Below are 24583 nucleotides of genomic sequence, written 5' to 3' on the forward strand. Positions count from 1 at the left end.
ATTTCACAACTAACAGGTACGCCTACGGGTATGCATACTATAGTTCCGGTCATGGATCACATATATGCAAGCACGCACACTATTTTCATAATCCAATGATGGTTAAGTGTTCAAAACTCTATTTCGATCGTTGAAACATTCTTAGAGGATAACAATGGTTGTTTTTAGAATTATTAGCATCAAAGCAATTTTCAAGTTATTGAAATAATCATAACGAAACATTCCAAGTCCACTCCAAATGATTGTATCACACAAACCATGTAAGATGTTACTCGGCGATTTTCACATGATCATCTTTTGACTTTCGTCAAGAATATAATATGTACTTGGTTGAAGTGAAAGCTTACCAACACATATTTCGAGAAATATGTAAGCGAGTTAATCGCATCTCGAAATCTCAAATGTGTATAATCGAATACTATATAGTAATACGACTTTTGTCTCAATATAGGAGATAGAGTAGAAAAAGACTTTCCAAGTGATAGATGAGTTCTAGTCTCCACATACCTTTTGTTGATGAAGTTCCACAAGCTCTCCTTAGTAGTTCTTCGTCTTCTAATGATAAACGCCGTGAACTCTAATGCTCAACAACACAATCTATCCTAGTCCGAGACATCACTGTAAATAGACTAGAAATCAAGACTTATAGTTTTGATCACTAACATTGACAAACAAGCTTGAGATAGCAACGCCTGCGAGTTTGACCGAGCAGTGCTCAAACAATCTCCCTCTTTGTCAATTTTAGTGACAAAACTATCAATACATATGGATTACAAAATAAATAAACTTTATAGCTTCTCATCCAAATGCTTTATCTCCTTGGTTCTTCAACATTACTCGAAATCTTCGTCACTTCCAAGTTCTCCAATGATTCTAAATGTGTTCAACTCAGCATCATAGTTGTTGAAGATCCGTAGATATAACAATGAGAAATATCATTGTTACACAATATCATAGTATTATCACACAACATCAAAGTCCAATTGTATATCAACTTTGACAACAATACTATGGTGATATGTATCACTCCCCCTTAGTCAATACTTCATCTCACAATGAAAACCACTCCCCCTTACATAATGATCTGTAAACCATATGTATTTGTAATGTGAACTGCACATTAATTCTCCCCCTTTTTGTCAATATAAATTGGCAAAGGTACGAAAACTAGTGGGATCCTCATGAAATTTTCATAGAGATACTTCATGACCAAAAGAGAACAACATATCAACTTGTTTCGATGATTTCACATAGTCGAAACTTAGTGTATTCATAAAGGAGTTTATAAAGATACAAGAAAACTCCTACAATATTCCATAGACGCACTCCCCATAAAGATTTGGCAATTAAGCACAAGTTCAAAAAAGAACTCTCCCTCATAAAATGTCATTCCCGAAGGAGCAACAAGAGCGACCTTACTTTTACTAGAAAAGAAGGATTTCTTTGGACATTAACAAATCACATGAAACATGAATTTGTATCCAAAAATCTCATTTGAATTAACCACAAGGAAAATGATCAATTCAATTGGCCATGCTCAACATAAGAGAACTTTGATGAGTGCTAAAAAGTGCATATTTCTATATATTTTTCTTGGCATTAACTCATCTTTTGTGCATTAATTCTACATTTTATCCCATATTCTGTATTTTCATTGTTTTCAAGAATAAATATTTTTATTAATTAATTTTGCATTTTTAGGTAATAAATAAAGTTTGGATGAATAGCGGAGCGAAAAGAGCAGAAAAGTAGTGAAAAGCCGGGAGGAATTACACAAGGAAGCCGCGAAGAATGTTGTGCACAAGACCAAAAGGCTAGAAGTGGGCTTGAAGAGGAAGAATTGTTCTTAAACAAGATGTGGGCTTGGCATACCCAAGGCCCAAAACCCTCACCCAAACCCATTACCAATATCCATACCCGCATTCATCTTCAGCCGTCAGATTGGATCATCTCAGCATCCTACGGTCGCTTCATCGTCGTGCATCGAAGTCTGAAGCTCCTGTCAAACACTACAACACCTAACTCCATCTTGGACCGTCAGTTTTGATGTATTCCATATCCAACGGTCGCTCCACATCCATTTACATCACATCGTTGGATCTTTCCCTCATCCTATCATCCTATGGATTCCCCTCACAAAACATCGAGATTTGATGGGTCTGCTCAACACCCAAACAACCAAATACCATATACCCAAAACAAACACACCCTAGCCAAAACCCATCGAGCCATCTCCTTCTTCCCCTCTTCTGCAACAGCGACGCTGTCTCCATCACCACCACCATAACCCACAAATCACTCAACCACCACCACTCGAGCCATCATCACTTCTAACAACCAAGACCTACCTTTCTAGACACTTATAACATCACCTCCTAATCGTTTCATCTCACAGGAACCCTAGGTTAGGAGTTGATGAAATAGATGAGGTTAGAGGATAAATCGAAGGCATGGGTAGCATCAGCAGACGACAAGGAAGCATGGGTGAGAGCTATCAATCGTTTTAATAGATTAGGTAAGGATTTTTTGTAAAACCCTAATTTCATAAATTGGGGATTTTTGGGGAAAGTTAGTGTACGTCTAATTAGGGGCATGGGTGAAAGTTCTCGAGTAGTTTTTAATGTATTAGGTGATTTAATCTCACTTTTTGTCAGAACCCTAGTTCACTGTTTTGGGGATTTTAGGTTAAAAATTATTGTTTGTATAAATAGATGTGTGGGTGTGTAATAGAATCATCCTGGGCTAGCCAATGAACAACATGCTTTGAGTTATAAATTTTACTTCTTAAAAATTGCAATATTAATTTGATACTTGATATATTTTCACCTTGACTGTGTATGCTGTTATGATGATATTTTTGAGTATGTCTACACCTGTGAAGATGATGATAATGGTCATGTATATGTTCTAGTTTCATCTGCTAGGGATTTGAGGAAGCCCTAACTTACTGTTATGTATTACACTATGATTATGTTGTTCTTGATTGATAAACAAGTTTAGGAAAGAATCAAAGTTAGTAAATCATCATTATACTCTCACATTGTATGTTATGAATACATGGTATGTTATGAATACATTGTAGTTAGACTTATAGCATGTTGATAAAACTACAACTCATGTTCAACCAGACCACTCTTAATCCTTAGACTAGTTGTGTCTTAACCAAGACAATTAGTGCTTTGGAGTCATACTTTAGTTGATTTGATCTTTCTATAGGAGAAACTCCTTAGATGTAGAGAACCAAGAATGGAATCTTAATCCTTGCATCTTATAAGGCAAGAATAGCATAATCTAGTGAATACATGGTGTAAGTTAGAGGTGGACTTAATAACCCTAGTAACTCAATCCTTTTTATCAACTTTTGTCACTAGCTCCTTTGAATTCAGTTAACTTTTGAAACTTAGAGAACTTTAGAAAATCCTCCAAGTCCCTGTGGACAAAACCCTTATTTACTTTTTCTTGCTTCAACTTCCCTGTGCACTTGCAGGCTATTTTAGGTACTTCTTTTCCTTTCTACCAAGTTTTTGGCGCCGCTGCCGGGGACTCGGTAGCGGTTTGCTTGTTTTCTGTTTTCTTTCTTGTTAATCTTGCTTGTTCCTGACCTGCAACTTCCTTGTTTGCTGCTACTGTTGCTGCTGCTATTTTAGCTGCTGTTGCTGTTGCTGTGAAGCTGCTGTTGCTGTTGTTGCTGCTCCCTCCTGCTTGCTGCTGCTGTGAAGCTGCTGGTGCAATTCTGCTGAGCTGTTGATTAAGGTTGCTAAGGAAGATCCAAGCCCAACTGGGCTAGTGCAACAAAAAGGGATAAAAAGCCCAAATTTGGGCTTCCCTCCAAAAATCAAGTAAGCCTAACCCATGAGCTAACCCAACTGGGCCTCATTAAATTTCTTTGGGCTTGTATTTAAGTATTTATATTTGGGCTTGTAATAATTTTAGTTTTTGTTTTTCTTTATTTTCTATTTGGGCTTGTAATAATTTTTATTTTTCTTTTTCTTTTTCTCTTTCTTTTATGGGCTTGTAATTATTTTGTTTTTTTTTTTCTTTTCTTTTGTGGGCTTGCACTTTAATTTGGACTATAGGTTTATATCCCATCCATTGGGCTCCTAACCTTACAAAAACAATTCTGTTGGGCTTAGAGGCAACAAAATTCTGTTGGGCCGTGAGTTAAGATTTTTCTCACCAAAATTCTTCAAAGAACCCAAGAACCAAAAGCCTTTTAGTTGGTTGGGCTTTGTCCCAATTAATCCAAAAATTTTCTAAACCCATTTTAAACCAAAGTTTCTAACCCTTTCAAACCAAAAATTTGGGCTCTACATTTTATAAACCAAAACCCATTGTGAAACCAAAACCCAACAAAACCAAATTTTAGGTCGTGTTTTTTTTCATTGACTGTGGGCTTGTTAGTGTTATTTCATCGATCAATGATCTTATTAGGATATGATTGTGACCTTTAGAGACCAATCAAACCGACTAATTAGAGTCAATCCAATAGACCCAATTGACATACCCACATCTTCTGAGGAAAACACACCGGACCAACCTGAGATAATGGAAGAACCCCGTAGTCTCAAGGATTACATGTACCCCACAAGGACAAGCCAACCCTCGTGCATTGTTTTACCAGAAGCTACGGGTCATTATGAGCTAAAATCGAGCACAATAAAAATGCTTCCCGTGTTTAGAGGAATTGAAAACGAAAACCCTTACCATCACGTGAGAGAATTCGAGGAGATTTGTGGAACTATACGTTTCACTCAGATGTCTGACGAAACCCTAAAATTGAGATTATTCCCTTTCTCTTTGAAGGAAAAGTCCAAGTCATGGTTGTATGCCTTACATCCACAGTTAATTAGGACATGGGACAACCTCACAAAAGAGTTTTTCAAAAAGTTCTTCCCTAACCACAAGACTGCGACAATTCGTCAAAGTCTGAACAGCTTTGTACAATTAGATGGTGAAACCTTAGCTAGATATCTTGAGAGATTCAATGAATTGTTGCTTAAGTGTCCCCATCATGGTTTTGAAAAATGGAGACTTGTGCAAATTTTGTATGAAGGTTTAGATGTCTCCACCCGAACAATTGTAGAGTCTATGTGTAATGGACTCTTCACAGATAAAAGTGCTGATGACTCTTGGGCTTTCCTAATTGAAGTTGCTGAAAAAACTCAACAGTGGGAGTCCATTCGTGAACCTAGAAAGACTACACCTGTAGATAAGGTCCATAGAATTGAGTCTGATTTTGAGGGAAATGCAAAAATGGCAGCACTAGCAAGAAGAATAGAAGCGTTAGAACTTCAGAAAAACGTAAAACTTTCTACCACTGCTTTCTGTGAACATGTCGAAATCGCTATCTGTGATATATGTAACGGTTCTGACCATCAGGTCAGTGATTGTCCGGAAATGCATGCATTCCAAGAATCTAGGCTAGAACAGGCACATGCTATGTTTCAAAAACAAGAGCATAACCCTTATTCACAGACCTACAACCCAGGATGGAGGAACCACCCCAATTTTTCATGGTCTAAAGGACCCATTCAAAGAGAACCATCTCAACCCACTCAAAGCTATCAAAACAATCAAGGCTATCAATACCCTAAAAATCCTCAACAACAGTCGTCCCCTCAATACACTACTGACAAGAAATTGTCTAGCATCGAAGAGAGTATCAATCAGTTGACCCAACATCTGATGAAAAATGAGAAAGCAACTGATCAACGAGTCTCCGCTCTAGAACTACAGATGGGTCAAATTTGCGATGCACTGAATACAAGAGAAAAGGGTAAACTTCCTAGCCAGCCCCAACAAAATCCAAAGAGGATATTTCAAGCAGGCTCATCATCTTGCAATGAAACCTCACCCGATCAAATCCATTCCATCACCACTCTCCGAAGTGGTAAGATTGTTGAGAACAATGTTGGCATACCACAATCAAATGAATCTGAGCCAAACATATCATTGCCTGCACCACCAAAGAACACCTCCAACTTAGAAAAGGAGCCTGAGCACATTAGTGAAGCCGACAATCCCACTGTTGTGAATATCCCTCTACCTCCTAATGCTCATGTTGCTCCATATCCTCAGAGGTTAGTTTATCAACAGAAAAGCACCCATTACAATGAAATGTTAGAACTGTTCAAAAGAGTCAACATCAACATTCCTTTTCTTGAGGCAATCAAGCAAATCCCTGCATATGCCAAATTCCTCAAAGACTTGTGTACTCAAAAGCGCAAGCTTAATGTGCAAAAACGTGCTTTCTTAGCTGAACATGTGAGTTCCATCATTCTAAACAAAACTCCACCCAAGTTTAAGGACCCAGGTTGTCCAACAATCTCTTGCACTATCGGAAAACACACGGTCAATATAGCTTTATTAGATCTAGGTGCAAGTGTGAACCTCCTGCCATATTCTGTTTATGTGCAGTTAGGTCTTGGAGAGTTGAAGCCTACACCCATAACTCTCCAATTGGCGGACCGATCCGTCAAAGTTCCTCGTGGAGTGGTAGAAGACGTTTTGATTAAGGTTGAAAAATTCTATTTTCCTGTAGACTTCATTGTCTTAGACACTCAAGCTGTACAAAACCCAAATTGTCACATTCCTGTCATTTTAGGACGTCCTTTCTTGGCGACGTCCAATGCGATCATCAACTGTCGGAATGGAGTGTTGAAACTATCTTTTGGAAACATGACTATAGAATTGAATGCGTTTAATGTTAGTCAACAGCATGTGAATCTTGATGATGAGGATGTACATGAGGTCAATATGATTGAGAGTTTGATACAAGATTCATTGACTGGCATTATGTCAAAAGATCCCTTGCAAGCATGTTTGGAAGATGTTAACTTGGAGTTGTATGATGATGAATACATTGGTGAAGTCCAATCTTTGCTCGAATCTGTACCTCAAATGGACATCACTAAATGGCAGAATACAGTGGAACAACTCCCACTTTCTGAGAAGTTTGTTATATCTTCGGATGAGTCTCATAAGGCCAAACAGGAATTGAAACCATTACCTGATACTTTGAAGTATGCATTTCTAGGTCCTTCTGATACTTTACATGTTATCATTTCTTCACGATTAAACATAGAACAGGAAAACAAGCTTTTAGGAGTACTTGAGGAGCAGAAAGAAGCCTTAGGATGGACCATCTCAGATCTCAAAGGGATAAGTCCCACCATTTGCATGCACCACATTAATCTTGAAGAGAATGCCAAACCATCTAGGGAAATGCAAAGGAGACTTAATCCTAACATGAGAGACGTTGTTAAGAGTGAGATCTTGAAGCTACTTGATGCGGGTATCATATATCCGATTTCAGATAGTAAATGGGTTAGTCCCATTCAAGTTGTGCCTAAGAAGTCAGGCGTTACTGTAGTTCGGAACGAAAAGAATGAGTTAGTCCCTTCACGTACAACCACAGGATGGCGAGTATGTATCGACTACAGGAAGTTGAACACAGTAACAAGAAAAGATCACTTCCCCCTTCCCTTCATAGACCAAATGCTAGAACGTGTGTCTGGACACAGTCACTACTGTTTTCTAGATGGCTTTTCCGGTTATAACCAAATTCACATTGCACCGGAAGATCAGGAAAAAACTACATTTACGTGTCCATTTGGGACATTTGCTTTTAGACGTATGCCCTTCGGGCTGTGTAATGCACCTGCTACTTTTCAGCGTTGCATGATGAGCATTTTTTCAGACATGATAGATAGTTTTCTCGAGATCTTTATGGATGATTTCTCTGTGTTTGGTTCCTCTTTTGATGAATGTTTGGACCATCTGGTCCTTGTGTTGTCTAGATGTAAGCAAAAGAATCTGATTTTAAACTGGGAAAAATGCCACTTCATGGTAAACTCCGGCATAGTTCTAGGACACATCGTTTCGGAAAAAGGAATTGAAGTAGATAAAGCTAAAGTCGACCTCATTCAACATTTACCACAACCCCACTCTGTGAAGGGGATTCGATCATTTTTAGGTCACGCTGGGTTCTACCGGCGATTCATCAAAAACTTTAGCCAAATCTCAAGACCTTTGTGTAATCTACTTGTCAAAGATGTTGTCTTTAACTTCGATGCTGCTTGTGTGAAGGCATGGGAAGAACTCAAGACTCTCCTCACCTCAGCTCCTATTGTCCAACCACCCAACTGGGAACTACCGTTCGAACTCATGTGTGATGCCTCTGATTATGCCGTTGGCGCTGTTTTAGGACAGCGTGTTGATAGACTACCATATGTGATATACTATGCTAGTAAAACTCTTAATGATGCTCAACTCAACTATTCGACTACCGAGAAGGAGTTACTTGCCGTGGTATTTGCATTAGACAAGTTTAGATCTTATTTGATAGGATCTAAGATCATCATATACACTGACCATGCGGCTTTGAAGTATCTTCTTTCTAAGAAGGATGCTAAAGCTCGCCTTATTCGAGGATGGATACTCTTATTACAGGAATTCGACATCGAAATCCGTGATAAGAAAGGTTGTGAGAATGTGGTTGCTGATCACTTGTCCCGATTAACTAGTGAGTCTATTGATGAATCTGAGCTGATTAGAGAATCATTCCCTGATGAACAATTGATGTCTGTGTCAAACCTTCCTTGGTTTGCCGACATTGTTAACTACCTTGCTACAGGTAGAATGCCCTCACATTGGTCGAGACAAGACCGCTCCAAGTTCTTGGCTGAAGTTAAACATTTCCTTTGGGACGACCCATATTTGTTTAAGTACTGCCGAGACCAAATCATTAGGAGATGTGTACCCGACATGGAACAGAAAGATGTGATATCTTTCTGTCATGACCAAGCATGTGGAGGGCATTTCAGTGCCAAGAAGACCGCTGCAAAGATCCTGCAGTGTGGGTTTTACTGGCCATCGCTGTTTAGAGACTGCCATGAGTATTGTATTGCTTGTGAGCGCTGTCAGAAACTAGGAAGTATCTCGAGGAGAAACATGATGCCGTTGAATCCGATTTTGATCGTTGAGCTATTTGACGTGTGGGGGATTGACTTTATGGGTCCATTTCCTATTTCTGAAGGAAAATTATACATCCTAGTTGTTGTTGATTACGTTTCGAAGTGGGTTGAAGCTGTTGCAACCAAGACGAATGACCACAAGGTGGTACTCTCATTTCTGAAGGAGAACATATTTTCACGTTTTGGTACCCCTAGAGCTATAATTAGTGACGGTGGTTCACATTTCTGTAACAAGTACTTTGAGTCTTTAGTACGCAAGTATGGCATAACCCACAAGGTTGCAACTCCGTACCACCCTCAGACAAGCGGACAAGTAGAAGTTTCTAATAGGGAAATTAAGCACATTCTGGAGAAGACGGTCAACCCGTCAAGGAAAGATTGGTCATTGAGATTGAATGATGCTTTGTGGGCCTATAGAACAGCTTATAAGACACCAATTGGCATGTCCCCTTATCGTCTGGTGTATGGAAAGCCATGTCATCTTCCTGTGGAATTAGAACATCGAGCTTACTGGGCTATCAAGAAACTTAACTTTTCTCTTGACAAGGCGGGTGCACAACGGAAACTTCAACTCAATGAGTTAGAAGAATTAAGGAATGAGGCTTATGACAGTGCCAAGCTGTATAAGCAAAAGATGAAGTTGTTTCATGATAAGCGTATTCTGCGCAAGTCATTCACACCGGGTCAGAAAGTTTTTTTATACGACTCTCGGCTGCATCTTTTTCCAGGAAAATTGCGGTCCCGATGGACCGGCCCGTTCCTAGTACGCACGGTATTCCCTCATGGAGCTGTGGAACTTGAAGATGTCTCCAACAAGAACATTTTCAAAGTGAATGGGCAGCGATTAAAACCGTTCCTTGAACCACTTCCGCCTGACATTGAGGCAACCGATCTGGAGGATCCCGTCTATGCGTCCTGATTGGTCCACCCTTGTACATAAACCAGGTTGAACGTTCCATTTTATTTTATGTTTTTCCTTTTCTGTACAGTTCTTTCTTTTGCACTATTTAAACATTGAGGACACTGTTTAATTTAGGTTTAGGGGTGATAATCAGTATATACCCTTATAACATGCTATAATTCAAAACAAAACTCCTCCCACTTTTTGAAAAAATGAAAAATCAAAATAAAAAATTAAAAAATGAAAAAAAATCATAAAAATGGAGCTCATTTACCTTGAAATGTTGACTCTTGTGCAAATATGTAATTTTTAGGAGTCTTAGTCTAGATATTTAGGCACCCCTGATTCTAGCACAATTCACATAGTGATAAGAAACTTGCACGCGCACGATCTACCAATACATGTATAGCCTCATCCTTGAGGTGTTCTATCGGAAGTTTTAGTTGCCAATCACTTTAGAATACTGAACGAAACTTGACTAGCTTGTTCTTTGGTTGGTTGGGATAGAAGGTGGAGGTTACATTAAGAAAAACAACCATCGAATTTAACTGGGTGCATCAAAAAGGGCTACCTCTTGCGAAGTGTCATGTAATTTTTTGTTTCTTTTTCCTTGTGTATCAAAAGTGTTTCCTTATTCCAAAAAAAAAAAAAAAAATCAGAAAAATACAAAAAAAAAAAATAAAAAAAATCAAGTATTCAAATTCCATTTGTGTCATGTAAAGAAAATAGTTCTTTCTTATCCAAAAATAAAAGAGAGTAGTCAATGTAAATAAGAGTCATGTAAAGAGTCATCTTTTGTTTTATTGTAATAAGCAAGGAATGGTGTATGCCATTGATGTACAACGCGAGTAATTGTGAAATACCTCCAACTCATTCACAATTCTCGTAAAGTCCGGAAAGCTAGCTAGATTTCGACCTCAGTTCTTAGCCTGAGAAACTATCTCTTGGTGATTAGTAGTCATAACATCCGATCTTTCTTTACACATGTGTAGATACACTTTACACTCTTATCACATGTCTTTATTTGTTATCAGTGCTAGGATTGTGCCTTAGATAGCTAGATTGACATCTCCATTTTGCTGTGAGCTTAAACTGTCTTGCACATGTCACATTTGATGGAATCTGAGCTCATATTTTGTCCTAGAACTTTGTAGGTACGTTCTAAGCAAACCTTCACGAGACTTCACTCGTCCACTAGGGACACTTAGTGGTTTAAAAGGCTTAGTGCATACGCTAAATGCATTCGAGAGACCAGCGACAGTGGTATAGGTAGGATTTCCTTAGTTTTGTTTTACTTGAGGACAAGTAAAATTCAGGTTTGGGGGTATTTGATGAGTGCTAAAAAGTGCATATTTCTTTATATTTTTCTTGGCATTTAACTCATCTTTTGTGCATTAATTCTACATTTTATCCCATATTCTGTATTTTCATTGTTTTCAAGAATAAATATTTTTATTAATTAATTTTGCATTTTTAGGTAATAAATAAAGTTTGGATGAATAGCGGAGCGAAAAGAGCAGAAAAGTAGTGAAAAGCCGGGAGGAATTACACAAGGAAGCCGCGAAGAATGTTGTGCACAAGACCAAAAGGCTAGAAGTGGGCTTGAAGAGGAAGAATTGTTCTTAAACAAGATGTGGGCTTGGCATACCCAAGGCCCAAAACCCTCACCCAAACCCATTACCAATATCCATACCCGCATTCATCTTCAGCCGTCAGATTGGATCATCTCAGCATCCTACGGTCGCTTCATCGTCGTGCATCGAAGTCTGAAGCTCCTGTCAAACACTACAACACCTAACTCCATCTTGGACCGTCAGTTTTGATGTATTCCATATCCAACGGTCGCTCCACATCCATTTACATCACATCGTTGGATCTTTCCCTCATCCTATCATCCTACGGATTCCCCTCACAAAACATCGAGATTTGATGGGTCTGCTCAACACCCAAACAACCAAATACCATATACCCAAAACAAACACACCCTAGCCAAAACCCATCGAGCCATCTCCTTCTTCCCCTCTTCTGCAACAGCGACGCTGTCTCCATCACCACCACCATAACCCACAAATCACTCAACCACCACCACTCGAGCCATCATCACTTCTAACAACCAAGACCTACCTTTCTAGCCACTTATAACATCACCTCCTAATCGTTTCATCTCACAGGAACCCTAGGTTAGGAGTTGATGAAATAGGTGAGGCTAGAGGATAAATCGAAGGCATGGGTAGCATCAGCAGACGACAAGGAAGCATGGGTGAGAGCTATCAATCGTTTTAAGAGATTAGGTAAGGATTTTTTGTAAAACCCTAATTTCATAAATTGGGGATTTTTGGGGAAAGTTAGTGTACGTCTAATTAGGGGCATGGGTGAAAGTTCTCGAGTAGTTTTCAATGTATTAGGTGATTTAATCTCACTTTTTGTCAGAACCCTAGTTCACTGTTTTGGGGATTTTAGGTTAAAAATTATTGTTTGTATAAATAGATGTGTGGGTGTGTAATAGAATCATCCTGGGCTAGCCAATGAACAACATGCTTTGAGTTATAAATTTTACTTCTTAAAAATTGCAATATTAATTTGATACTTGATATATTTTCACCTTGACTGTGTATGCTGTTATGATGATATTTTTGAGTATGTCTACACCTGTGAAGATGATGATAATGGTCATGTATATGTTCTAGTTTCATCTGCTAGGGATTTGAGGAAGCCCTAACTTACAGTTATGTATTACACTATGATTATGTTGTTCTTGATTGATAAACAAGTTTAGGAAAGAATCAAAGTTAGTAAATCATCATTCTACTCTCACATTGTATGTTATGAATACATGGTATGTTATGAATACATTGTAGTTAGACTTATAGCATGTTGATAAAACTACAACTCATGTTCAACCAGACCACTCTTAATCCTTAGACTAGTTGTGTCTTAACCAAGACAATTAGTGCTTTGGAGTCATACTTTAGTTGATTTGATCTTTCTATAGGAGAAACTCCTTAGATGTAGAGAACCAAGAATGAAATCTTAATCCTTGCATCTTATAAGGCAAGAATAGCATAATCTAGTGAATACATGGTGTAAGTTAGAGGTGGACTTAATAACCCTAGTAACTCAATCCTTTTTATCAACTTTTGTCACTAGCTCCTTTGAATTCAGTTAACTTTTGAAACTTAGAGAACTTTAGCAAATCCTCCAAGTCCCTGTGGACAAAACCCTTATTTACTTTTTCTTGCTTCAACTTCCCTGTGCACTTGCAGGCTATTTTAGGTACTTCTTTTCCTTTCTACCAAACTTACGGAGCAACATAGTACATACACAAAGATGTGGATCAGGGAAAGACCAATATTACGGAATTATTAAAGATTCATTCTATTTTTCATCACTATTTGCACAATGACATATAATAGACTTAATCTCTGTTAACAAAATTTCATCTTATCTTCCATCAATATTTGCATGATGACATAATAGGCTTAAATTTTATAGTCAAAAGTTCATCTATCTTTTATCAATATTTTCATACCGACATATAATAGAGTTAACTTTTGAGAAAATATGGGACAATCAATGTTCATGGACGTAAACAACATATCCCATAACAATTTGAAATATATAAAACCATAAAGATTAATACTGCAAAAATCATCTTCCAAATAACTTAGAATTTAAATAAATAAATCCAAAAACATTGCAAAATGAAAACGTTGGCAATAGTTATGTGTACTCACAATAATGGCTATTCCAAACCCTACTTATCCTTCTTAAAAACACAAGAATAAATTCTCTATAAGAAGTTTCCTAGATAATTATTAAAAAGAAACAACTCCCATAAAACATTTCACTTACTTTGAAGACTCTTCTCATATTCCCTATATTCGTCAAGCTCATCTTCGATTAGATCAATCCTGGATTCAAGATTATCCATCTTTTCTTCAAGTCTTGAAGAAGATTCAAGTTCACTCTTCAGGGAACTTACTTGTTCCAAGACGAGATTCATGGTTAAAGAGAGCTTATCAAAAGGAGAGACAGAGGGATTCCCATCAAGGGAGGAATCACGTTTGTCAGAGCACATCTCACTATCAGAAGAATCAAAATGAATCTTCTTGGAAGGAAAATAATAGTCCAGACATCACTTTCTTTGGTTTAAATACTTGATGAGGACATGATAGGAGAGATAAACGAAATGCTCTCACTCAGGAGAAATCTTCATCTTAAAAAGAAGGAAGATGGGGGATAAGTTTCCAAAAACACCTTTTACCAAAACGCTAACAGAATTTGGTAATCCCCAAGAAAAAGTCTTACAGGGAAAAATCGTTTATGAACAGAAACGGTTCTTGGCTCGATAATCAAAAAGAGCCATAAAAAAACAGAAACAACCTAGAGAATCAACAGAAATATTTATCACAAACCCTCTTGAAGATTATGGTACTTGTCCAAGAGAGAAAATAACAAGAACCATCTTAAACCTTATTATAGATTTTTAATTTCTCCAATCCAAAGCAGGACTGGGTGGTTTCTTATGAGAGGAAGAAGTATTTGTTATTCCTTGTTTCTGTTTTGTCTTCATGGAAGAAGAGTCATGTGCATCATTTTTTCTTTTCAACACAGTTTTGAATGCCTTGTTTGTTGATTTTCAAAAACTATGAATGGATTTGGAAATCTCTTTTGAAAGAGATGAAAGTTTCTTAAGAGATTTCCTTTTCATCTTCTGAAAACAAGGTTTAACAGAGGAGAAATTTTCTTGATACCTTGTGCACACTGTATCTAGATGATCCTGATATCCACACAAGAGAACCAAATCATTTGGTATGTCTTTGTATTTTTCTATATCATATTTTTTGTCAGGGTGATTTGAGAATGATATAGATTCAGGAGTAACTTGTCGATAATGCCTAGAAGAGTTAATCGAAGAGGTTCGATGTATCTTAGTAGGATCATAATTGCGAGAGACAAAATTTTCTTGTCTTAAAATAATTAGTTGACGTTCCAGATTATCAATCCTTTTAATTAAGGCTTCCTTTTCCAGTTGAAACTATTTTGGATAAGTAAGATTGTAAATCGTGGAATAATCAGGACTGTTAGGAGGACAAGTGTGATTATCAGTAAAGAAGTTAAGAGAACCTTCACATAAATTTTCCTCATGACAGTAGTCAAGAGTAGCCATCCATGCTTTAGCTAACTCACTAACCTCCTCATCAGAACTTTTGGAAGTATCATGGACACTTCTATAACACTTGGAACAAGTTTCATTATCATATTTTCTGAACTTTTCTATCCCTTTTATTGACTGAATAATCTTTCTTTTGAGACTTTCTTTTACTCTACCGAGAGTCTTCTTTAACAGTTGTATAAACAGTGAAAGAGTGGAATTAAAGCAATTCTCATTTCTTATATCAATCAATTTAGGATGTCGAGACTTTTTATTAGATGTAGCAACAGAGTTGACTAGCAAGTGACGTTTTTCTCTTTGACATAGTTCAAGATCGAAAATCTTTAGCTTTCCAACAAGAGTATTTCTGGAAAGAGTATCAAGGTTATTTTCTTCAACGATGGCATGCTTCTTAGAATCGTATCTGGATGGCAGTAATCTGAGAATTTTCATCATAATGTCCTTTTCAGGAATAGTCTTACCCAATGCAAAAGATGCATTAACAATTTCAGACACTTTGTGATTAAACTCATCAATGAATCTTCATCTGCCATACAAAGGTTTTCCCAATCAGAATTTAGGTTTTGAAGCCTAGCTTCTTTTTCACAGGTATTCCCTTCAAATATGGTTTCTAAGATATCCCAAGTATCTATAGACTTTGTGCAAGTAGCCACATGATGCTGGAGCTCTAAGGTAATGGCATTTAACCCGTCAGAATTTTGCTTTGCAGCAAGAATCTCGGCAACATCATATTTACCAATATCCTTTGGAACTGTTACATCGCCTTTTCTAATTTCCGGAGGATCATAGTCATTAACAACATAAACCCATGATTGAAAATCACGCGCTTGAAGAAAGGCACGCATAGCAATTTTCCACCATAAGTAATTTGAGTCATCGAAGACTGGTGGTACGTTTATAGAGATAACACTTCTGTCCATATTCAGATCGCCACAAACACAGACTTATGAGGTCTTAAATGTGTTTGCCTGCTCTGATACCAATTCAAAAAGCGGGGGTCTAAACACCCAATATTTCTTTTGGCAATATGAATAGACAACTCCAATATACTTTCAAGAGAATCAACTAGACAGTTAGACTCAATCTATAGAAGAGTATATCAAAGAGATATATCTCAATTTCTTAATTCAATCTGCAATCAAACAAATAAGAATTTGCGAGCCCGATTGAATAAGATAAATAACTTGAACGGTATCACAAACCAATATCCAAGTGTCAATCAATTCAATCAACAATACAAAGGTCGGATTCAAGAACTGATTGAACTTAACGCACAACCTGTGATATTTCTATTATATAACGAAATATAACGCGGAAAAGAAATAACACAGGCACCAGAAATTTTGTTAAATAGGAAACCGCAAATGCAAAAAAAATCCTGGGACCTAGTCCATCTTTGAACACCATACTGTATTAAGCCGCTACAAACACTAGCCTACTACCAATGAACTTCGGACTGGAATGTAGTTGATCCCTAATCAATCTCACACTGATCAAGGTACAATTGCGCTCCTTACGTCTCTGAACCCCAGCAGGATTCTACACATTTGATTCCCTTTGCTGATCTCACCCACAACCAAGAGTTGCTATGAACCAAAGTCGAAGACTTGATAAACAAATATGTCTCACACAGAAAAGTCTACTGGAATAGATAAATCCGTATCCCACAGAAATACCTATGAGTTTTGTTCCGTCTTTTGATAAATCAAGGTGCACATGAACAAATTGATAAACAAGACTTATATTCCCGAAGAACAGCCTAGTATTATCAATCACCTCACAATAATCTTAAACGTATGAAAGCGAAACAAGATATTGTGGAATCACAAACGATGAGACAAAGATGTTTGTGACTACTTTTAATCTTACCTATCGGATATAAATCTCAAGCAAATCTTAGAAAAGATAATACTCAATCACGATAGTAAAAGTAAGATCAAAAAACGCAACTACAGAGAAAATAGTTGGGTATGGCTTCACAATCCCAATGAAGTCTTCAAGTCGTTAACCTACAGGGTTTCATTAAAAACCTAAGGTTAAAGGAGAATCGACTCTAGTCGCAATTAAAATCACACAGGAGGTGTGGGGATTAGGTTTCCCAGTTGCTAGAGTTCTCCCTTATATAGTTTTCAAATCAGAGTTTGCAATCTAAGTTACCTTGGTAACAAAGAATTCAATATTCACCGTTGGATGAAACCTGATATGATTCAAGCTAATATCTTTTAACCGTTAGATCGAACTTAGCTTGTTATACACAAATGAAATGTACCTTCATTTAGGTTTGAGTAACCGTACCTAAACGTGTACGCTAGTTTGGCTCAACAATAGTTAACCAAAGTTAGCTATATGAACACTCTCATATCAACCTTATTCATCTTAACCACAACAAGTTCAAATGACTCAAATGAAACTAGTTATAGAGTTGTTTAATTGCTATATTCTCATAGAAGTATACAAGAACACAATTGAAACAAAATCGGTTTGATTCACTCGAATCAATTCATGAACATTATAGCCACGGTTTGCATTGAATGCATTCCTTATTATTTAAATGTATTAGTTCATGAAGAAACCGATTTTAGAACTTTAACCACTCAAGTATGCAAACGGGTACGCATACTGAAAGTAGCCGGACTGAGTTTGGGTTCGCCAGTATGCAAACGGGTACACATACTTCCAAACACAACATAAATTCCCGGACCCAAACCCTTCGCCAGTACGCGTATGGGTATGTGTACTTAGGCTCTCTAAATTTCACAACTAACAGGTACGCATACGGGTCTGCATACTATAGTTCCGGTCATGGATCACATATATGCAAGCACGCATACTATGTTCATAATCCAATGATGGTTAAGTGTTCTAAACTCTATTTCAATCATTGAAACATTCTTAGAGGATGACAATAGCTGTTTTCACGAACTATTAGCATCAAAGCAATTTTCAAGTTATTGAAATAATCATAACGAAACATTCCAAGTCTACATAAAATGATTGTATCGCACAAACCATGTAAGATGTTACTTGGCGATTTTCACATGATCATCTTTTGACTTTCGTCAAGAATATGAGATGAATTTGGTTGAAGCGAAAGCTTAATCCCATGAGTTTTGAATAGACGTGCCTCTGTTAGTAATAAACTCTCGTTTCAAAGGTGGATGCTCGTAGGAGAGAAAAGATTTTTTTTTTTTGAATAAACGTGCTTCTGTTAGTAATAAATTTTTTGTCTATGAGCTTTCATGAGTTTTTGAAAATATACTCTTATTTCAAAGATGTATGCTCGCGTGAGGGAGTAAATATATATATATATATATATATATATATATATATATATTTGAATTCACATGAGTTTCACGTTAAAATATATTTTTTGTAAAATCAATATTTTGATTTTGAACAACTGTTGAAAGTAGACAATTATTCATGGTGAAATAATAGCTGTATGTGAGTTTTCATAATTTTTGTGAATGTTCACGTAATGAAAAATCAAGTTTTGGTTTTTGAATAAAAAGTTTGCTCGTGTTTGCAGGTTCGAGGGGACGAGCAAATTTTGAAGTATTAACTCTTATATCACAATCACTACTGTTAGTGGAATCGTAAACATGTAAGAGTTGAAGGTTACCATTTTTGTAGACGCTGTTGTGAGCATCTTTATTCCATGATTCATCGTTTTGTTGAATCCTGCGCTTTGTATGAACGATGTGATGAAGTAGAAATGGTATGCATCTGTCATAGCCATTTTGCAAGAATGACTGACTCCCATGATGACACTTCCAGAGATGATATTTCCAGAGATGACATCTCTACGGATGCAACTTCAAGAAATGGTACTTCTGGGACCTCTGAGTGATGGTGAGAGATCCTTCATACTGAGTTGTACTCCTAGTTACTTAGAATGAGTAATACATGGAGAGTTCTTCATGGAAGAGTATAACATTGACGGAGCAGCACGCCAGATGAGCTTTGACCAATGTGTTTCGGATGTTCGAAGGAATAAACCATCAGTTGAACAACTTTAGGCTCATTTGGATTACACGTACCTGAATGGTCGTGAATATATGTTTCCTTGCTCTAACCGAGCCACGTATGAAACTCCGTGTTATATCAATTTATGGACCCAGCAACTTGAACGCCTTCATGACTTTGTAATATCTGCTCGGACTCCCTCAAAAGAACCTCCTATTGTTGAGATGGTCTCCGCTCGGCCGAGATTGAAATATCCATAGGACGGTCGTGCTGTGAGACCTCAGATCGATGTGGATTACTCAGAAATAGCAGTAAGTCTTCGGGTCGGAGAATCCAGAAGTAAGGATTATAGAATGATACTGAACATTGTAAAGTCCCGGGCTGTTTCTTTGGTGAGTTGTTAGTGTTCCCTATACCATGACTTTTTCTTGTCCGTGCAATAAGGATAATGGAACCAATGTTTGTTACTTCGTCTCAGAACTTTGCCCCATCGAGCCTTGACGGTCTTCAATTCACTGTTGCTGAACAAACAGTCTCTGAATCGAGCGTTGAAGAAGAAGTTGATGTAAGTACCTCTTCGTACAATCGTTCATAGCACTCCTTGAATGAAATATTAATAATTGTTGCTGATGTATCCAGGAGGATATTTTGTGGATGAACAAAGTATTGACAATGCTCATTCTTCCTTGGAAAATGGTGAGACGGAGAATTCTCAAAACCCAGGACCGAATGAAGGAAATAATGCTACTAATGGTGATTCCGGCAATATTGATCCTCAGAACGGCTTAGAGACCCCTCAAGTAAGTATTCCCCTGTACTTTCTTCATAGAAGTATGAAATTAATGATTTGGGGATGAATAGATGAGAACCCACATGAACGAATGAGAAATTTTTCCGAAATACGTCACCAAAAAAATCCAGACTTCAGTCTTTCAGTATAAACGATATAGAATCTTCGTCCGATGTCGGATTTTCGCGCTATACCCATGTTTTTTCATGCCCAGAAAATTTCAAAGCTTTAACAAGAAGCTTTTTGAGTTTTGAACATGTTTAGGGGTCGAAATAGGCGAAACAGTAAACTTCCAGGAGACTTCCAGAAATTTTTCAGCTGGCATGTAATCCAATGTTTTGGCTACATCTTTTTGATTTTTTATCCAATTTTTATGAAATTTTGATATATTGTAGATAACATAAATACTAAGAGAATGGTATATGACTCAACCTTGGATTCCTCACCAATTGATCCCAGTTCGTCGTCTTATACAAGGCAGTGTAAAATCCCCACAAACGAGCTTGTTGCAAAACGTGTTTTATGACTTTCACGCTATTTTCTCATGTCTTGAATGCATAGTAAAGAACTCATATAGTGTTAGTTCACTTACATGATTGATTTTATGGTTGACTTTTGATTTTCATGCTTGGAGCGTCCTAATCCAGCTTAATCTTCATGTTAGGTGCCAAATGTCGAAGTAGAGAATAATGGAGCCAATGATGATTCAAACCATGTGGCGAATCGAGTTGATGATATTACCATATTTGTACCTCAATGCCATGAGAATGTTGCTACTAAAGTTGTCGAAGAGAATGAATCCACCATTACTACAGGGGTAGAAGAAACTGGACCCAGAATGGAAGAGATTGCTCCAATAATAGAAGAAATTGTTCCCACGACTGCTGAAGTCGCTCCAATGATAGAGACACGCATGATTGTGCATAAATATTCTATTGTAGGGATTGTTTGTGTGCCTCTGTTTGGTGAGTTACTCCCGTATCATGAATTAGTTGGTGGATTTAGCATTCCTAATGTGTATGCCGGCATGTATGAGGAGCTATGGTCACATTGTTGTTAAAAAAGATTCCAAACGAAGTTTCTTCTTGACAATGCAAGTGGGAACCATCTTGCGCGTCATAGACGATATACGAACCAGAGCTAGAAGTACCGTCACTCCAGATGTACTCTTTGATTGGGAGTACAACCTGAAGGATTCTGAGGAACTGGGTTTCAATGTGGGACGGCTTCGTAAGAGAATTGAAGCCATCAAGGAAGCCATCAAGGAAGCAGTCGATAAAATGTACCTCTGACAAGTGATGCTGTGATGAAGAATGAGGCTAAAGTCGCCCAATTGATGGAAGAGTTGGAGCGGGAGAAAGCAGCCTTGCGAGACCTGAAGATTGCATAAGAGAAAAAATATTTCTTTGCTGATTTCCTTTAGTTTGTTTTCCATAATCTCCTGAACCTTGAACTTGTGAGAGATGTGAGGTTTTACTTTGGTTTCGATTTTTGATTGGTTTTGGATAAGTGAGTGATTAAGGATTTTCTTTTGGGTTTGATAGAGATTTTCTTTAAATGAAGGAACTTTGATAAATTACTGAATTCAAATACTGGATGCAAGTATTGCAAACGTTTTGGAGGAATTGAAAATACAGATGAAAAAAAATCCTAAAATGTATTAGGCGTCACGAGCGTTCATTCGTGCCTTGAGAAAATAACACCCAGGCATTGAATGCCTCAGGCGTCAAAGGCTTTGAGCCAATTCTCCTGTATCACTGGCACGCTGGTCCTTCCATCCATGTTGATCAGTTTGTAGTACTCGGCAACCACGGACTTAGCGACCATAAAAGGCCCTTCCCAGTTAGCGTTTCTTGCAGAATGGATATTGCATTTGGTTGCTTTAAGAACTAAATCCCCTTCATGAAATTTTTTAGGCTTGATCGTTCGTTCCCTGAAGATCTTCTGCTGATTAGGCATTCCTATGATGATGGGGTTCCATGCTCGTGGGTCGAAGCTTTCTAACTTTGTGGCACATATAGACACTCATGCAAAGTTACATGAGGATATCCAAGGTATTCTTTGTCATACTTGTTAATCATCTCAGCAATAAAATTTTCGATGAGATGCTCAACTTGAAGAGGCTCCACATTCAACCATTTAGTAAAATATTGTTGAGGCGAGACTAACCACTCATAGCGTTTGGTGAGTGCTAGGTTATTAGCAAGGTTGAGTCCCCAGACCAGGGTAGCATGTTTGAAAGTTGATAATATGAACGCATGAGGGGAAATAATACTTGCCTGAGTGCGGAACCTTTTGATGAAAGCATGCGCATTTTCTTCAGGTTTTTTCCTCCATATGCTTGAATGATGGAGTATCCTCGATTTCTTCTGAATCAGAGCTTTCTACAATAGAGAAATGTGCAATTGAAGATGCTGGAGTTACCTTTTCAGCATGAATCCATGTTCGTCCAAGGATCATATCATATCCTGGGTCCTCCCTAATTATGTGAAATTTGGTTTCTGCCCAGGTTGAAGCAGTTTTCATCTTGAGAATGATGTAACCATATGCATCTGTGGAGACTCCTTCATGATCTCTGACTGAAAGAGGAGCATGAGTAGCTTCTTGTCGAGTGATGCCTACAGCTCTGATAGTTTTCAAAGGGATGATATTGACAGCAGTGCCAACATCGACCAACGCTCGCTTGAATTCATTTTCTTTGAGATTGACTGTGATGAGCAGTCCCCAGTCATACATCTCTTTGTCAGTGACTGGAGGCTCAGAGAGCGTTTCTGGAATGGACAGTCGTTTCCCGGACACTATATGGTTCAAAGCCGCAAACATGCTCGATCAATGAATTTGAGACTTTGATAGATAAAGCAATTCACAAATGTGTTCGATCAATGACTGAACTGCTTCTTTGACTGGTTGTTCATAGAGTGTGAAGGCTCTGATTGGGAGAGAATTCTTGTGTACTCCTTCAGTCCCCAGTTTTCCCGAATCGTCCTTTTCTTTGAATATGCGTTTCAAAGTTTTGCAATCGCTTTTTGGGTGACTGTCATACGTATGAAAACGACAATAGTGTGGATTCTCTATTTCTTCCTCTGTTGGTTCTCTTCTGACGGGAGGTAGTTTGTTCGCACCGTCTTGAATCCGTACTTCCAATAACTCAATCACCTCTTCAATGGGGAAAGGGAAGTCTTCCTCTTCCTGGTCATTGTGTTGATGAGCTTGTGGTTATGCATTTCTATTCTGGTTGTCCTTCCTTGGTGCTTTTGTAGGATGGGACGTTAGAGGAGCATTCTTATGTTGATGTGCTTCGGCTTTCATCTTGCTTCCTTCAACAACATTCATGGAAGGCTGGAGATTTTACTGCTTGTTAATCAGGCGCCTGCCACTGCCTCGAGTTTCTCGTGGTTCCTCAACTTTTGCAGTTCTTGTTCTTTCCAGTAAAGTCGGAGCAGTAGTTGCTGATTGCTTGGCTGCTTCATGGAGTTCTGAAAAAGTCTGGAACCGGAGATTTTCCAACAAGGCTCTGTAGACTGGGATCATCCCGTTGATGCACAATGCCACCAATTGCTTCTCGGTCACATTAGGGTCATGACAATCCAAAGCTTGAATTCTGAACCTCTTCACATAGTTGTTCGGATGTTCAATGTTCTTCCGATCCAATCTTCCTAAGTCGGAGAGAGTAATCTGCTCAGAGACGAAGTATTTCTTGTAAAAAGCATTAACCATTTCTCCCCATCCGGTGATGCTCCCTGGTGCAATGTTGTTGTACCATGTGTATGCTCGGCGTGTTAGGGATTTCGAGAATTCCTTCAGGCGGACGACATGGTTGTGCTCATGGACCCCAAGTGCTTCCAGGAATCGAGAGACATATTCTCGAGTGTTCCCCGTTCCGTTGTACAATGTGAACGTTGGAGAGGTGTAGCCCTTCGGGAGAGGAATTCTTTGTGTAGCAGCAGGATATGGAGGTTGATGACGATGAACAAATGATGTTTTGTTTTTTCCTCGATCCTCCATGAAGCGTTCCAGGTCCTCACGAGTGATGAAGCCTGCAGGTTCCTTTGTTGGTGGGTTATCTGTAGCCTTGTGGACTTTGTCATCGTCTACTACATGGATTTGAGTGACTTCAGCAGCCGAAGATGTTTCTTTGGCTTTTCCTTTCTCTTGAGTTTTCTCTGACATCTTGTCGGTGAGAGTTTTAAGATAATTGCATAACTCTTTTTGTGTTGCAGCCATGTCAATATGATTTTTGGCGAGAGTCTCTTGCACCTTCATGAGATCAGCTATGGTAGGCGGGTTTTCTCTAATTTCCTCAGGAGAGCGGCCGAACAGGGGATGGTCTCCAATGTTGGTTTGAGGAGGAGTGGTATCAACAACACCGGTATTGGAAGCAGGAGTAGTTTCTGGAGTACCACCGTTGTTTCTAGTGCTAGCGTTATTTGTGTTAGGATTTGTAATTGAACCTGACCTAAGATCAACCATTTTGTGAAAGTTGAGATCGTAACCGAGAGATTAATCTCCCACTGTGGTCGCCAATCTGCAGATGGGGGAAAACGGTTCACTGGTCTTTTAGGAAAGTGAAGAGACGACCATCCGGACGAGACTCCTCAACCGAGTAAACTTCTTAACCTCACACAGATGCACTGTACGGGAGTGCTTTAAGTTCGACAGATCAATCTATAGAACTCCGGCCTAAACCAAGTCAATGGACGTTCCAGAGTCAATTCGGTCACAAAGAGGGAGATAGGTTGATCTGTAGGAGGGAAGCTGAGAATTGTGGGATCAAT

The sequence above is a fragment of the Papaver somniferum genome, chromosome 7 (assembly GCF_003573695.1).
Source record: "Papaver somniferum cultivar HN1 chromosome 7, ASM357369v1, whole genome shotgun sequence".
Classification (NCBI taxonomy): domain Eukaryota; kingdom Viridiplantae; phylum Streptophyta; class Magnoliopsida; order Ranunculales; family Papaveraceae; genus Papaver; species Papaver somniferum.